Genomic DNA, 12,881 nt, shown 5'->3' with positions numbered 1-12,881 from the left:
ACCAGGCAGGGTTCAGGGCTCAACACAGCACGGAAATGGTCATGCTGGCAGTGCTGGATGAGCTTAGGTTCCGGGCCGACAGGAAAAAGCTGTGTGCCCTGGTTTTGCTGGACCTGACTGCGGCATTTGACACGGTCAACCACAACTTACTTTTGTCGCAGATCGCTAAGCTAGGCATCCAGGGCCTGGACCTCATGTGGCTCCACAGCAGTCAATCCCAAAGAGTACAGCTGATGGACCACGCGTCTGACCCAGGCAAACTCTCCTGCGGGGTCCCACAGGGCTCAGCATTGTCACCCCCTCCTCTTCATCGCCTACCTACAGCCCCTGATAGCCGCACTAAATCTGATGGATTTTCAGATCTACAACTACGCCAATGATACCAAATCATCATTCAGATAGATAGCTCGCTTAGCCGCAAACTCTAGAATCCAAAACATCTTGAAGTTTACAGTCAACTGGATGATGGCCAATTCCCTCAAAATCAATCCTGACAAGACTGAGTTATTGGCCGTCACCCCCTACTCCAATCCCTGGAGCAACCTCTTCTGGCCTCCGGAGTTGGGCTCCAACCCAGAACCGGCTGTGGCTGTAAAGAGCCTAGGCATTAAAATCGATGCCAAACTCTCTATGACTCAGGAAGTTTCTGCAGTAGTGGGAACATGTGTCGGCCTGATGAGACAGCTAGGGAAGCTTGCCCCTCTTCTCACATTTGCCACACTCAGACGGGCCATGTCGTCCATGATATTGTGACGTCTCAACTACGAAAACGCCCTTTACATTGGCCTCCCGGAAAGGCTGCTGGCTGGACTGCAGGTCACCATGAATGACGCTGCCAGACTAATCTTTAGACAGCCCAGGAGGGCCCATGCCACCCCTCTCCTACGTCGGCTGCACTGGCTCCCAGTCAGGCAGAGAACGAAGTTCAAGGGCCTCTGCATTGTGCACAAAGCCATCTATGGCCAAGCCCCTACTTACATTAAAGATTGTTTAACCCCCTATATCCCTAACAGGGTGTTACAATCCCCAGAAGCTGGATTGCTGGCCTGTCCCCGCTTCAGCCTCATCTCCAAAGGTGGAAGAACCTTCTCAACCACTATCCCTCCACTCTGGAACAAAATGCCAGAGAACCTGCACGAGAAGCACGCCCTCCTCCCTTTTAGGAAGACGTTAAAAACAGTCCTTTTTGCAGAAGCCTGGGGCCTCCCCTAAACCTATAAGCACCCCCATCTTAGGCCAGGACATGCCTCTCTTTGACAGCGCTTAGAGACCTGACGGTGATAATGCGCTCAATAAATGTGAATTACAATTTACAATTTACAAGTGGAAAAACATAAACTTGTAAAACAAATTCCTAATCTTTGCTGTATCCATAAACACATCTTATCTCTCACCATAACCATAATTCTTTCTGAGTTGTCTTTAACTTTTTAAATTTGTTTCCTCACTGAAACTTTTTTCAGTTTTTGTCTCACTTTGATGTATTTTCTGTAGTGGTGCTACTGTGCACATAGTTGCACTCTGTTAAGAAAGATGCAAATGTATTAGTACTAGGTTAGGCACATTAAAAATATTTGAAAGGTGGCTTTTCTTGCTAGATAGAAATTCTTTGATAGTGCAATGCAGAAAAGATTAGAAGTAATATCTAAAAAGGTTGTTGCTTCTGACTATGGCGTTTTTAGTATATTATGTAAAAAGTATTGCACTTCGGCACAAATACATTCTGTGCTGAAGCAGAACGCTTTTGTACATTACATAGGTTGGAAACATTCGGCACATTAGTTGGTCTCAGTTTCACAGAGGATTGGGCAATCTTAGGTAGCAGGGGAGGCAACCCGAGTGCTCCGATATAATCTGTCATGGCTAGTTGATGCTACTTGACACCGGAATCTGACCATGTTTGGTGGGGTTGAAAAGCAGCTAGGATTACACAGATCAAGTTCGGCAGTGTGTCTAACTCCTTTGGCCATCTGTGTGGAAACACTTTCAAACTTTAGGCGCGAGGATGGGACAAATCATAATTTCCCGATTTTCCCACACTGTATGTATGTGTATACATCTATTCTTTTCTCTCTCTCTCTCTCTCTCTCTCTCTCTCTCTCTCTCTCGTTATTTATCAATATAGTTTAATCATCAATAATTTCACTGCAAATGTTGCAGTGATATTATCAAATATGCCATAGAAGATGTCATGCATGAAATAATATGTGGAGTAATTAGCAGTGCATGCAGATGGCTCAAGCTATAGTTAAGTTAGAGCACAAGTTATAGTAGTTAATTGAGTTAACTATAACTGGTGGATTTTTTTGGTTTTTAGAGTTCAAAATATTATGGTGCACATCAAAATAAGGAATAGCAATTCCTAAGTAGCAAAAAATAAGGAATTGCGTCTTTTTACTAAATCTGTAAAAATCGCATTCGCAAATAGCAATACCGGCGCCAAGGCGCGCTATTGCCGGAAAGCCCAATACTCTCCTCCATATTAGCGAAATCGCAAATAGCGGAATCGCAAATAGCGAGGTCGCTTTTTGATGCATGGTGATGACAGATCCTTCTCCTACCTCGCCGCCAAAACCTGGAACACCCTCCCTACCCACATACGGCAGACCCAAGACCTACTCACCTTCAGAAGTCTCCTCAAGACCTGGCTCTTCAAGCGGTAGCAGCACCCCCTTCCCTCAGCGCCTTGAGACACTCACGGGTATGTAGCGTGCTCTGCAAGTACTATGTTTGATTGATTGATTGATTGACATCACAACCAGGAAATCATCCAGCCCATGCTTCATTCAGTGCTCAGTGAGAGTGAGAGGAGGAGGCTGAGTGCAGGAGCAGAACAGGAGATCCATCAACTGTGCTTGCAGACCTGTCCCTTGTTAAAAATGGATACTTCAGCAAAAGGGGAGAGTACACCTGGCAGGAAACGCAAGCTTCAGTTTAGTGAGAGGGAAATTGAACACCTCATTGAGGATGTAGTCAGCAGCGATGACAAGCTATTTGGCAAACTGTCACTGAAGGTCCCAGAGGCACAGAAGCGCAAAACCTGGCTCAGGATCCAGAATAAAGTTAATGCAGCGGGGGTCAGCCACAGCTCAATAGACAAACTAAAGAAGCATTGGTATGACCTGCGCAGCCATGCCAATGAGAGGATTGCTTAGAGGCTGAAGGAGGCCAAGAAGACCGGAGGGGGACCAGCAACACAGCCTGGGAACACACCCATGGAGGACCTGGTGGAGTCCACACTCCAGCCTGAAGCCGAGGGGGGAGTGTCCCAGCTGGACACATCCAGAGCACCCAGCACATCTCAAGGCAAGATACATGCAAGTGAACATTACAATAGACATATCAAAATGTGCACATAACCCCAGTTCAGCACAAGTGTACAGAAAGCAGCTTCAGTCCACATTTTCCACTACACCCATATGTATTATGAGAGACACAGGCAGGTTAGGCAGGTTCGTAGGCAAACAGACAATGAGAAGTTAAAACAAGGGAACAATATGTGACTGTCAATAAATTATTAAGAGCCAAAGTATGCTTAACGTGACACAAAATAACCCTTCCAAAAAAATTAAACCTTGCACTGTTTAACATCACAGATGCAGCAGAAGGAGAGGCTGAGGACAGTGATTGTGGAGACATCCAGGATATTACAGCCGAGGCTGACATTGATACACCTGTGGTCCCACAAACAACAGCCCGTGCCCCCACTACACGCAGGGCTACAGTTCCACCACTGCAGACCATGGAAACTGAGGATGAGCTAGTAACAACACCAAAGACAAGCCAGCCTCAAGGTACCCCCACAACAACACCCCAAGCACAGGTCCGGCACAGCACAGTCCAAAGCCGGAGGCGCAGAGCAAGGTCCCGCTTCCCACCGCAGGAAGACCAACCCATAAATGTCTGGGGTGGGCTGGAGGCACAGATGCTCCGGGTGCAGCACCTGCAGGTCAAAAACATGCGGTTAGTGCAGGCACAAATCAGGACGATGGCAAGTAACATCGCTGTCATGAGTGATTGCATGAGGGAAATCACTACAGCTGTGGTGGAGGGCAACAGACAGTCATATGCGGCCATGCAGGAGCTGACCAAGGTGATGCAAGAGGGCCAGGTGACACAAAGGAGTTGATGCAGTGCTTACAGGGCTGTACACATTCAAACAATCGCCTGAGCGCCAACACAGCACTGCTGTTCCATAGGTCCGTCTCCAAGCAGATCGAGATGACCCATTGTTGTGGGGATGTGGCCAAGACGCTGGGCCAGGTAACCAATGCCGTGGAACTAATGCAGTCTGCCACTGTTGGGGCTATCAATGTGACAGGGGAAGAGAATAGTGAGGAGGCCTCAAGCCTCAGCAGCCTGTCAATGCCAGTCACCACTTGCAGGAGGCGTGCCACTCACAGCACCACACCCTCCATAGACTCAATGAGGGATGGAGATGAAGCAGGCGAAAGGCGTCTGGGGGTGTGTGGAAGGAACAGATAAACAGGCATGTCCAGAGCCAAACAACCATTGCAAAGTAACCATTGCCACTGAGATTACTAGTGACTGAGTTATAAGACTGATGATTATGTCATTGTATAATTTCTTTTTAATGCAATCCCTGTGCTACTTGGCACATGACATGTGTGCTTCAACACTATTTAATTGTGAGAAATACAGTGCAGTTCGGAAATGCTGTGTCTTGTCTCATCATTACTCATCTCGGAAAAAATGTTTTGGTATTTCTGCATGTCTCCTTTGCCCTTCTTCTGAGCTTGCCTCATGTGCTGGTCTTATCTGTAGCCCCTGCTGGTTGTCCTCCTCTGGTTCACTGTCTGTGAGTTCAATGGGTATGCCCCTCCTGGTGGCAATATTGTGCAACATGGCACATGCAGCCACAATTCTGCAGCAGGTGTTGGACCGGTACTGCAAAACACCGCCAGTCTTGTGGATGCAGCGGAAGCGACTTTTCATCAGCCCAAATGTGCGTTTGATGACATTTCATGTGGCGATGTGTGCTGCATTGTACCTCTGCTCATTTGGGGTGGGTGGGTTGAGGTAAGGTGTCATTATGTAGTTTCACACAGCATATGCACTGTCACCTACATGGTAGTGAGCAAAGGGTTAGTAACAGTTATGCATTGCCATTTGACCATTGTGTGTGAGGAATCATTATATGAGTTTACCAAGCAGATGTCCTTCGCCAAAATCACCCCTGAGCAGACGGGTGTGTATGCCACTGTTTATGAATATATAGGAGTCATGTGTGCTTCCAGGGTTTTGGGCCACGATGTCTGTGATGATATTGTTGGTGTTGCAGACTACTTGTATGTTGATTGAGTGATAGGATTTACTTTTCCTAAAAATGTATTAATTCACAGCTGGGGGATAAATGGCAACATGCGTTCCATCTATGCATGCTATCACATGTGGGAACCGGGCTACCTGGTAGGAGTCCTGTTTGGTCCTATTCAATTCCTCTGGGTTTGTGGGAAAGTTAATGTGGTTATGGATCCTGGTCAACATGGCGTTCAGGAAAGAATTAAAGATACGTGAAAGGGACTTTATGACACCCCTCCAGCAATAGCTACTACCCCCTGGAAACTGCTGGACGCAAATAGGTGTAGGCAACATAGGACCTGCACATGAGTGGGGATGGCATGGGTCCTACGAGTGTGGCACAGCATTAGGGGTTCCAATTCTGCCATTAGGTCAACGATCATGTCACCATTCAGCCTGTACTTGTCGTAGATTTCTTCATCTGTTTGTCCTAACAATGTGATGTGCACTCTGAAGATGCTCTCCTGTATTCTCCTTCTTCGCTGTGCTGCTGCCTGGAACCTCATCCTCCTCGACATCAGATAGAGCGCTGCCATTGTGAAAGTTTCTGTGGCCTCCTGGGTCGGTTTAATAGGTTTCTGATGATTTGCACCTGTATGGCATTTTCACTCATGGTTAATATCTGATTGTGATCCTTCTTAAATTGCACTGGCGAATTTTGACAAAATCGCTATTTGCGATTTTTGATGCATTTGTTTGCGATTCCCTATTTGCGAATCTCTATTTGGGATTTGCAAATAAGGATTTCCCTAAGAAGGATTCGCAAATTATGTCTCTGCAAAATTAGCGATTCCTTATTTTTGCGATTTCAGGGTTTTTCTCAGATTTGTGTTCATGCATTGGGATTAGCTAAATTGCGCTCGCAAAGAGGGCTTATTTGCGATTCACAAATTTTGCAAGCACTATTTAGGTTGATGCATGTGCCTGTATGTTGTTACTGAACATTTCACCTAACTATAACGTTAATTTAACTTTTGTTTTTTCTGTGAATTTCTATATTTTTTAATGTAAAGTAATATTTAATTTACATGCATGAATCGAACCCCCTGCCTGTGGCCACACCCTGTGGCCAACACCCCGCATGCAGCCAAGCCATGACAGCTTGACTCGATCCTCCCCTGGGATTGATCTGACCATCACGTTATTACATTCCAAGTCATGGAATCGGTTAAACGACTTCAAACGCAACCCCTGAGAACTAAGATCTGGAACAGAACCCTGAAAAACGTCAGCTCTGACCTTATAGCATCCTCTAATTCAAACCTACTATGTCCCCCAGAAGACCTAGCCGATGTTCAGGGGCTGACCAATCACTACTTTCCCTCCATGAACAACCTACTAGACAAAATAGCCCCTCTTCAACTGAAAAGATCTTTCACAAAAGACTCAGAACCTTGGTATGATGGGGGGCTATACGAAGACAGACGCTCATTTAGTGTAATTGAACGACGTTGGAGATCCGCACCATCAGTTGACCACCTCAAGCTACTAAGAACCTCCAGAAACTCCTACTTTAGAAAGATCAGAAAATCTAAAACTGACTTCTTCAGGATTCAACTAGACCAAGCCAAGAACCGCCCCAAAAAGCTATTCGATCTTATCAAAGCTCAAACCACGAACGTACCCATTCTCACTAAGGCTATCCCTGACACTCTACCCAATTGTGATGAATTTGCCTCCTTCTTCGCTTCAAAAACAGAATCCATAAAATCAGACCTACTCAAGGACCTCTTATCCCTCTCAGACATGCAAAAGAATTTATCACTGCCCCTTGCAGGTGCCCAAGCGAACGACTCCTCAAAATTCAACCTCAAAAACAATGCAGCTTGATCCTACTTCAACACTTACAGTGAAGATACCATACTAAAGACGGTAACCGCTCTGAAACCTTCCAACCATTTCACAGAAACGCTTCCGGCCAACTGCTAAAAAGACTTCATTGCTCTGTTACTACCTCTCTGGACCAAGATCATAAATACTTCCCATCTTCAAGGATCCATTCCAGACATCCTGAAAACAGGTCAGGTATCCCCTATCCTAAAGAAACCAACAGCTGACCATTCGGATCTAAATAACTATCGTCCGGTTTCCAACATACCTATGCTAGCCAAACTCTTAGAAAAATGTGTTAACAAGCAGCTGAACAGACACATTGAACAATTCAACATGCTTAACTAATTTCAATCAGGCTTTAAAAACAGATCACAGTATCGAATCAGCCATGACACATGTAATTGACAACGCTCTAGAAATCCTGGACCAAAACGAAGCCTGTTTACTAATCTTACTCGACCTGTCATCAGCATTCAACAGCGTCAAATCCGGCAAATTGCTAGAAATCCTGAAACACAGAATGGGACTGCCTGGAGCTGTTTTCCTCCAAAATAGATCCCAAAGATTCAAGGTCAATCAATCCCTGTCCAACTCCATGCCAGTCACGTTAGGAGTTCCGCAAGGCTCCTCCCTCTCACCCACCCTTTTCAACCTTTCCATGGAACCATTCACCGAACTTCTCAGTCTCGCCAAGATTCACTTCCATATGTATGCAGACGACACCCAAATCTACATCAAGATCTACTCACTTGAAGACATCAAAGCCCTCAACACAACACTACAAAAAACCCAAACATGGCTCGCCCAAAACTATTTGAAACTAAACACCCTCAAAACGGAGTTCCTCTTAATCACTACCCCTAACAAAACATCCACTATCCTGGACAGCTCTCAAAGGACAGCCTTTCATCGTCGAATCAGCGAAATCGCTAGTTGTAACTCTGGACAGTAACCTAAAGATGGAGAAGCATATCAGCGCTTCCACAAAAGGAGCTAACTTACTTCCACATAAAGGCCCTGCGAAAACTGAAACCCTTTCTGCGAGCCTATGATTTCAAACAAGCAGTTCAAGCCCTAGTAATCCCTAGAGTGGAATATGGGGCAGTAACCTTATACGGCCTCCCAAGGTCGTCGACAGCTCAGCTGCGAGACTCATCATGGGCTCAAAGAGATCCTCTCACATCTCCCCAGACCTAAGAGCTGGCTACCGTTTGATGCTAGAATTCATCTGAAAATCGTTTGTATGACGCACAAGACCCTACACCACAATTCCCCCCACTACCAAGTTCAGAAACTGGTGCTCTCTGCTGGCATGAAAGACTCCAGGAGTGCCAAGACTCTTCTACTGAAACCACAACGATCAGCCAAGAAAAAACCTATAACCGATCCTTCTCTGGTATGGCTCCTAGGATCTGGAACGCTTTGCCCATTGAAACAAGATTGAACCCTTCCACTGCCTCTTAAAAAAAAGAAGTGAAAGCAATCCTCATGGCTAAATTCATGTGAATTTATCAACTTATTGCTGGATATTATTAGTAGTTATGTTTTTGTGCTCCATACTGTTTTTTTCCGCTAGGTTTTGTATTGTATATCTGATTCAGTTATAACTTTGTTTGCTATGTCTACTCTTGTTTTCTATATCTGACATGTAAAGCGCTCTGATAGCCGCAAGGGTCTTGTTCGCACTATATAAAACCTTCAAATAAATAAATAAACCATGCTGCGTGCAAGAGGGTCAGGGTAGTCCCACCTGGCCCCCTTATGTTTTTTTCATCCTTTTTTGTAGGACTCAGGACGGTGTCCAAGACCTAAGATGGCTGTCACCACTTCCTGGTTGAGATGGTGGCAGCCAATGAGATCTCAGCTTGAGATCTCTGAGCATCCACAGAGGCTCCAGGTCCCTAGATATACGAAGTTTCTGAGCATTAATTGCTCAAAAACTACTGAACGAAATTACACCAAAACACAAATAGCACTCTTTCTGGACCAAGATCCAGCTTTCTGCCAAATTTGGTGTACATCCCTCCGATCAGCATTTTAGTCTGTGTTTTGGGATTCCCTGTATTCCCCGACCCCCGCTTGATTGATCACCCTAAAACTTTCCATGCACAAACTAGCCAAAAAAAGAGCACTTTTTTAAAGTTTTGTGGAGATTCATCAAACGGCGCCAATGTTATAAGAAGCACAAAAATGCATCTGCAGTAGAAACATGATCCTATCTATTACTATCCAATGATAGTATCCATCCATATATATATATTTTTTTTTCACTGAACAAAACTGAGGTTTCAGGGCTGTTATACTTAGGATTTAGTATTTAAAAAACCCTAAAAATTCACACAAAAAAACACAGGTGTCAGGGACGTTATAGTTAGGCTGACATTTCACTCGCACAAAACCAGAGAAATTCAGCCGAGCTAACTATAATTCGCACCCCCATAATGCATTGCTGATGCCATCACATATTACATTACTTATGACATGGCAGTCACATCACTGATGACATCACCAATGACGTCTCAAATGACATCACAGCCTGGGTGGACAACATGCCCAGGCATTGACTGAGTGTTTCTAAAATGTTTAAGAATGAGTATATATATATATATATATATATATATATATATATATATATATATATATATATATATATATATATATATATATATATATACATATATATAAATATATATTACCTACTGGCGGTCGCCAGTAGGTAGTTATAGTTAGGATTGTTTTCCATAGGAAATCCGCAACATTCTATTGGGAATAACTTTGGCGCCGGTGGACGAATCTCAAAGAAGATGGCCCGCTCCGCTCTGCTCCTTCCCTGAAAGTTTTGGGGGGATTCGTCAAGCAGGGGCCGAGATAAAAGGGGGGTCCCAAAACGTGTTTTCTCCATGTTAATTTCCAAAGGGCGGTTGGACTCACTTTTAGCCCGAACGGCTGAATGGATTTCCACCAAACTTGGCAAAATGGTAGGGACTGGTAGCCCGATGGGCCTTTGCTATGTCTCAAGATATGTGCTCCAGAGGATTTTGAGTAATTTAGGTTAAAAAAATATATATCTATAAGCGCGCCCCGGTACGCGCACCGGGGATCGCACCATGCGGGCTACGCGAGTACGCGAGCGGAAAGCTGATTGGCTCTCGGGTGTCTGTCAACATTTCAAACAGTCCGGAGCGGCCGCCATCTTGTGTCTCGGTAGGATCGATACACAAGAGGTGGCAAAAACAAAGGGGGAAATGACCATAAGGGGGCAGGGTAGACCCCCCCTGACCCTCTAGGTTTGATGTGGGTGCCATAAAAGGGCCCCGCGGGGCAAAAAAAAAAATTCGATTTTCGCGGGGGGAGCGCCCGGTACGCACATCGGGAAGCGTACCGGGGAGCGTACCATGAGGAAAACCCAGTGAAACAGTAAAATAATAATTTAAAGTGCTTAGAGGTAGGGTAGCTCTGAATAGAGTTGTTGTGTTGTGTGGGTGATTTAAGTACCAACATGTAGGTACCAATGCAGAGTCTTAAATTCAATATACACCTTCTTTTCTGTAGATATCTTGCATGTTGTTACAGAAGTTATTGTGGTATATGGAATCCATACCATAGTCTGTCAGGAAAGCAGAAACAGATCCTTTAAGGACTCCCTGAGAAGGCCTAGGGGATCATGGGTAGTCTACCCTGCTCCCTTATGATGTTTTAAAATTGCACAGTATACTGTAAGTCTCACTTTATATTATAATCATTTTGGTACTACTTCATAAATTACATATAAAAATAAATAATGTCTCAAACAATTTTTAATTATTAAATAAAAATGTATTGGTTAGAATTTTCATAGTTTAATAAAACTTCCAGCATCAGATTATCTGGAATCTCCTCAAAATTGCATGCTTCAATATCTTGTAAACAGTCAATAAATTGTTGGTCCAGAGACTCATCCATAAAATCCTCGTCAACAAAATCTTCTTGAACAATCTCCTCATCGGTAATTTTGAAAGAAATATTGATGGTTTCTTGTTCTCCTTCCATTTTCTTGCTGTAAATTGCATAAAAAATAACTACATCAGTAGAGTTAGGGCACTGTTGGGTTTAAGTTCAGAGAGGAACTTCTGAGTTTTTAACAGTGAAGTTATCTTTGGGCAGTGTATGGTATCAGGCAGGAAGTAGAAATATAAAAAAGTGTATGTGAGGAAGCCTAAGTAAATTCATAATTATACCAGAGAAGCCTAACTTAATCTATAACTATAACAGAGAAGTCTATCTTAATCTATAACTATAACAGAGGGACAGTAAATAACTATCAGAAAACGTTTTTACAAATTAATTTAAAGTGCCCCTTACAAATTAACAACTTACCTTATATAAAGGTGATGAAGATAAATGAGAAAATCATTTAAAGATGTACCTCAGGTAGTTGTAGTCAAAATGGCTGTGTTTCCCTCTCATTTTTCATTTATATTCATGTACATAACCAATCAAATGTCAGGAAATAAAAGTAGAAAATGAAAGTAACATTTTAATTGGTTGTAAATTCTAACACTTCATATGTGTTTTTGTCATGTAATTTACCTCAGGATATTTAGACAGGGCTACAGCCCAAATGGCTCAATGGTATTGCATCAAATTTGGGAAAATGGTAGGGACTGGTATGTAGTAGGGACTATTCTATATTTGGTGGAAGTCTCTCCAGTGGTTTTTATGTAAATTAACTTTTAAAATTTTTGGGGAGCGCTTACCGGTGCGCGCCCCGGTACGCGTACCGGCAGCACTACGGGAGTCCTCCATCTTGTGTTTCGGTAGATTAGAGACACAAGATGGAGGACAAACAATGTTGGGAATGGGTAAAAGGGGGCACGGTAGACACCCCCTGACCCCCTAGATTTTCTGAGGGGGGCTTAGGAGGCCCATATAGGCGAAATAAAATATATTTTTAAATTTTTCGCGGGGGGAGGGCCCGGTACGCGTACCGGGGAGCGTACCGGGGAGCGTACTTTGGTGAAAAACAGTGAAAAAAGTTAGAGTAAAGTTATCATTTTGAGTGATGAGAGGTAGGGTAGCCCTGAAAAGAGCTTTTGGGTTCTGTGGCTGATTTAGGTACCTACAAGTAGGTTCCAATGCACAGTCTTAAATTCAGGAGGAATATTCTATTCCTCTCATCTGAGAAGTACACACCATCTCCTCTGTAGATATCTTGCATGTTATAACGCAAGTTATTGTTGTATATTGAACCCATTCCATAGTCTCTCATGTAAGCAGAAAACAGATTTATTCACATTGTGGACAAAATTGGTTGGACCAGTTCCATTTCTGTCTTTGGCATATATTGGAATATACCAAGGCAGTTTGTGGAAAAAGTGTCATCAATTGCCCAAAGGTGTCCTTTAAAAGCATTTCCAGACCTCCCCAGTCAAAGTGCCTAGGTCATTTCCACCACAGTGCAAAATTATGAGGTCAGGGTGTGGTAGATGGTAAAAGGTTTTCACCAATGGTATCAATTGATGACATCTCAATCCTCTTTGGCCAATCCACTTGATGTCTACATTTGGTAAATCAAGGTTGTGAAAATTTCTGATAGCTGCATACCTTTGAGCCCAATGGATGTAGCTATGTCTAATAATCCAGACAGAATACATGGTGAGAGGAGGTTCTGGTGCAGTCAGATGAAGTGTGGCAATGAAATGGCAGTTGGAACAGTAGGAGTTTGCAAAAAAAAACTGTGGAGTTTC

The sequence above is a fragment of the Lissotriton helveticus genome, chromosome 6 (assembly GCF_964261635.1).
Source record: "Lissotriton helveticus chromosome 6, aLisHel1.1, whole genome shotgun sequence".
In the NCBI taxonomy this organism is placed as follows: Eukaryota; Metazoa; Chordata; class Amphibia; order Caudata; family Salamandridae; genus Lissotriton; species Lissotriton helveticus.
The sequence above is the reverse complement of the archived record's forward strand: the minus strand, read 5'-3'. Positions refer to the sequence as shown.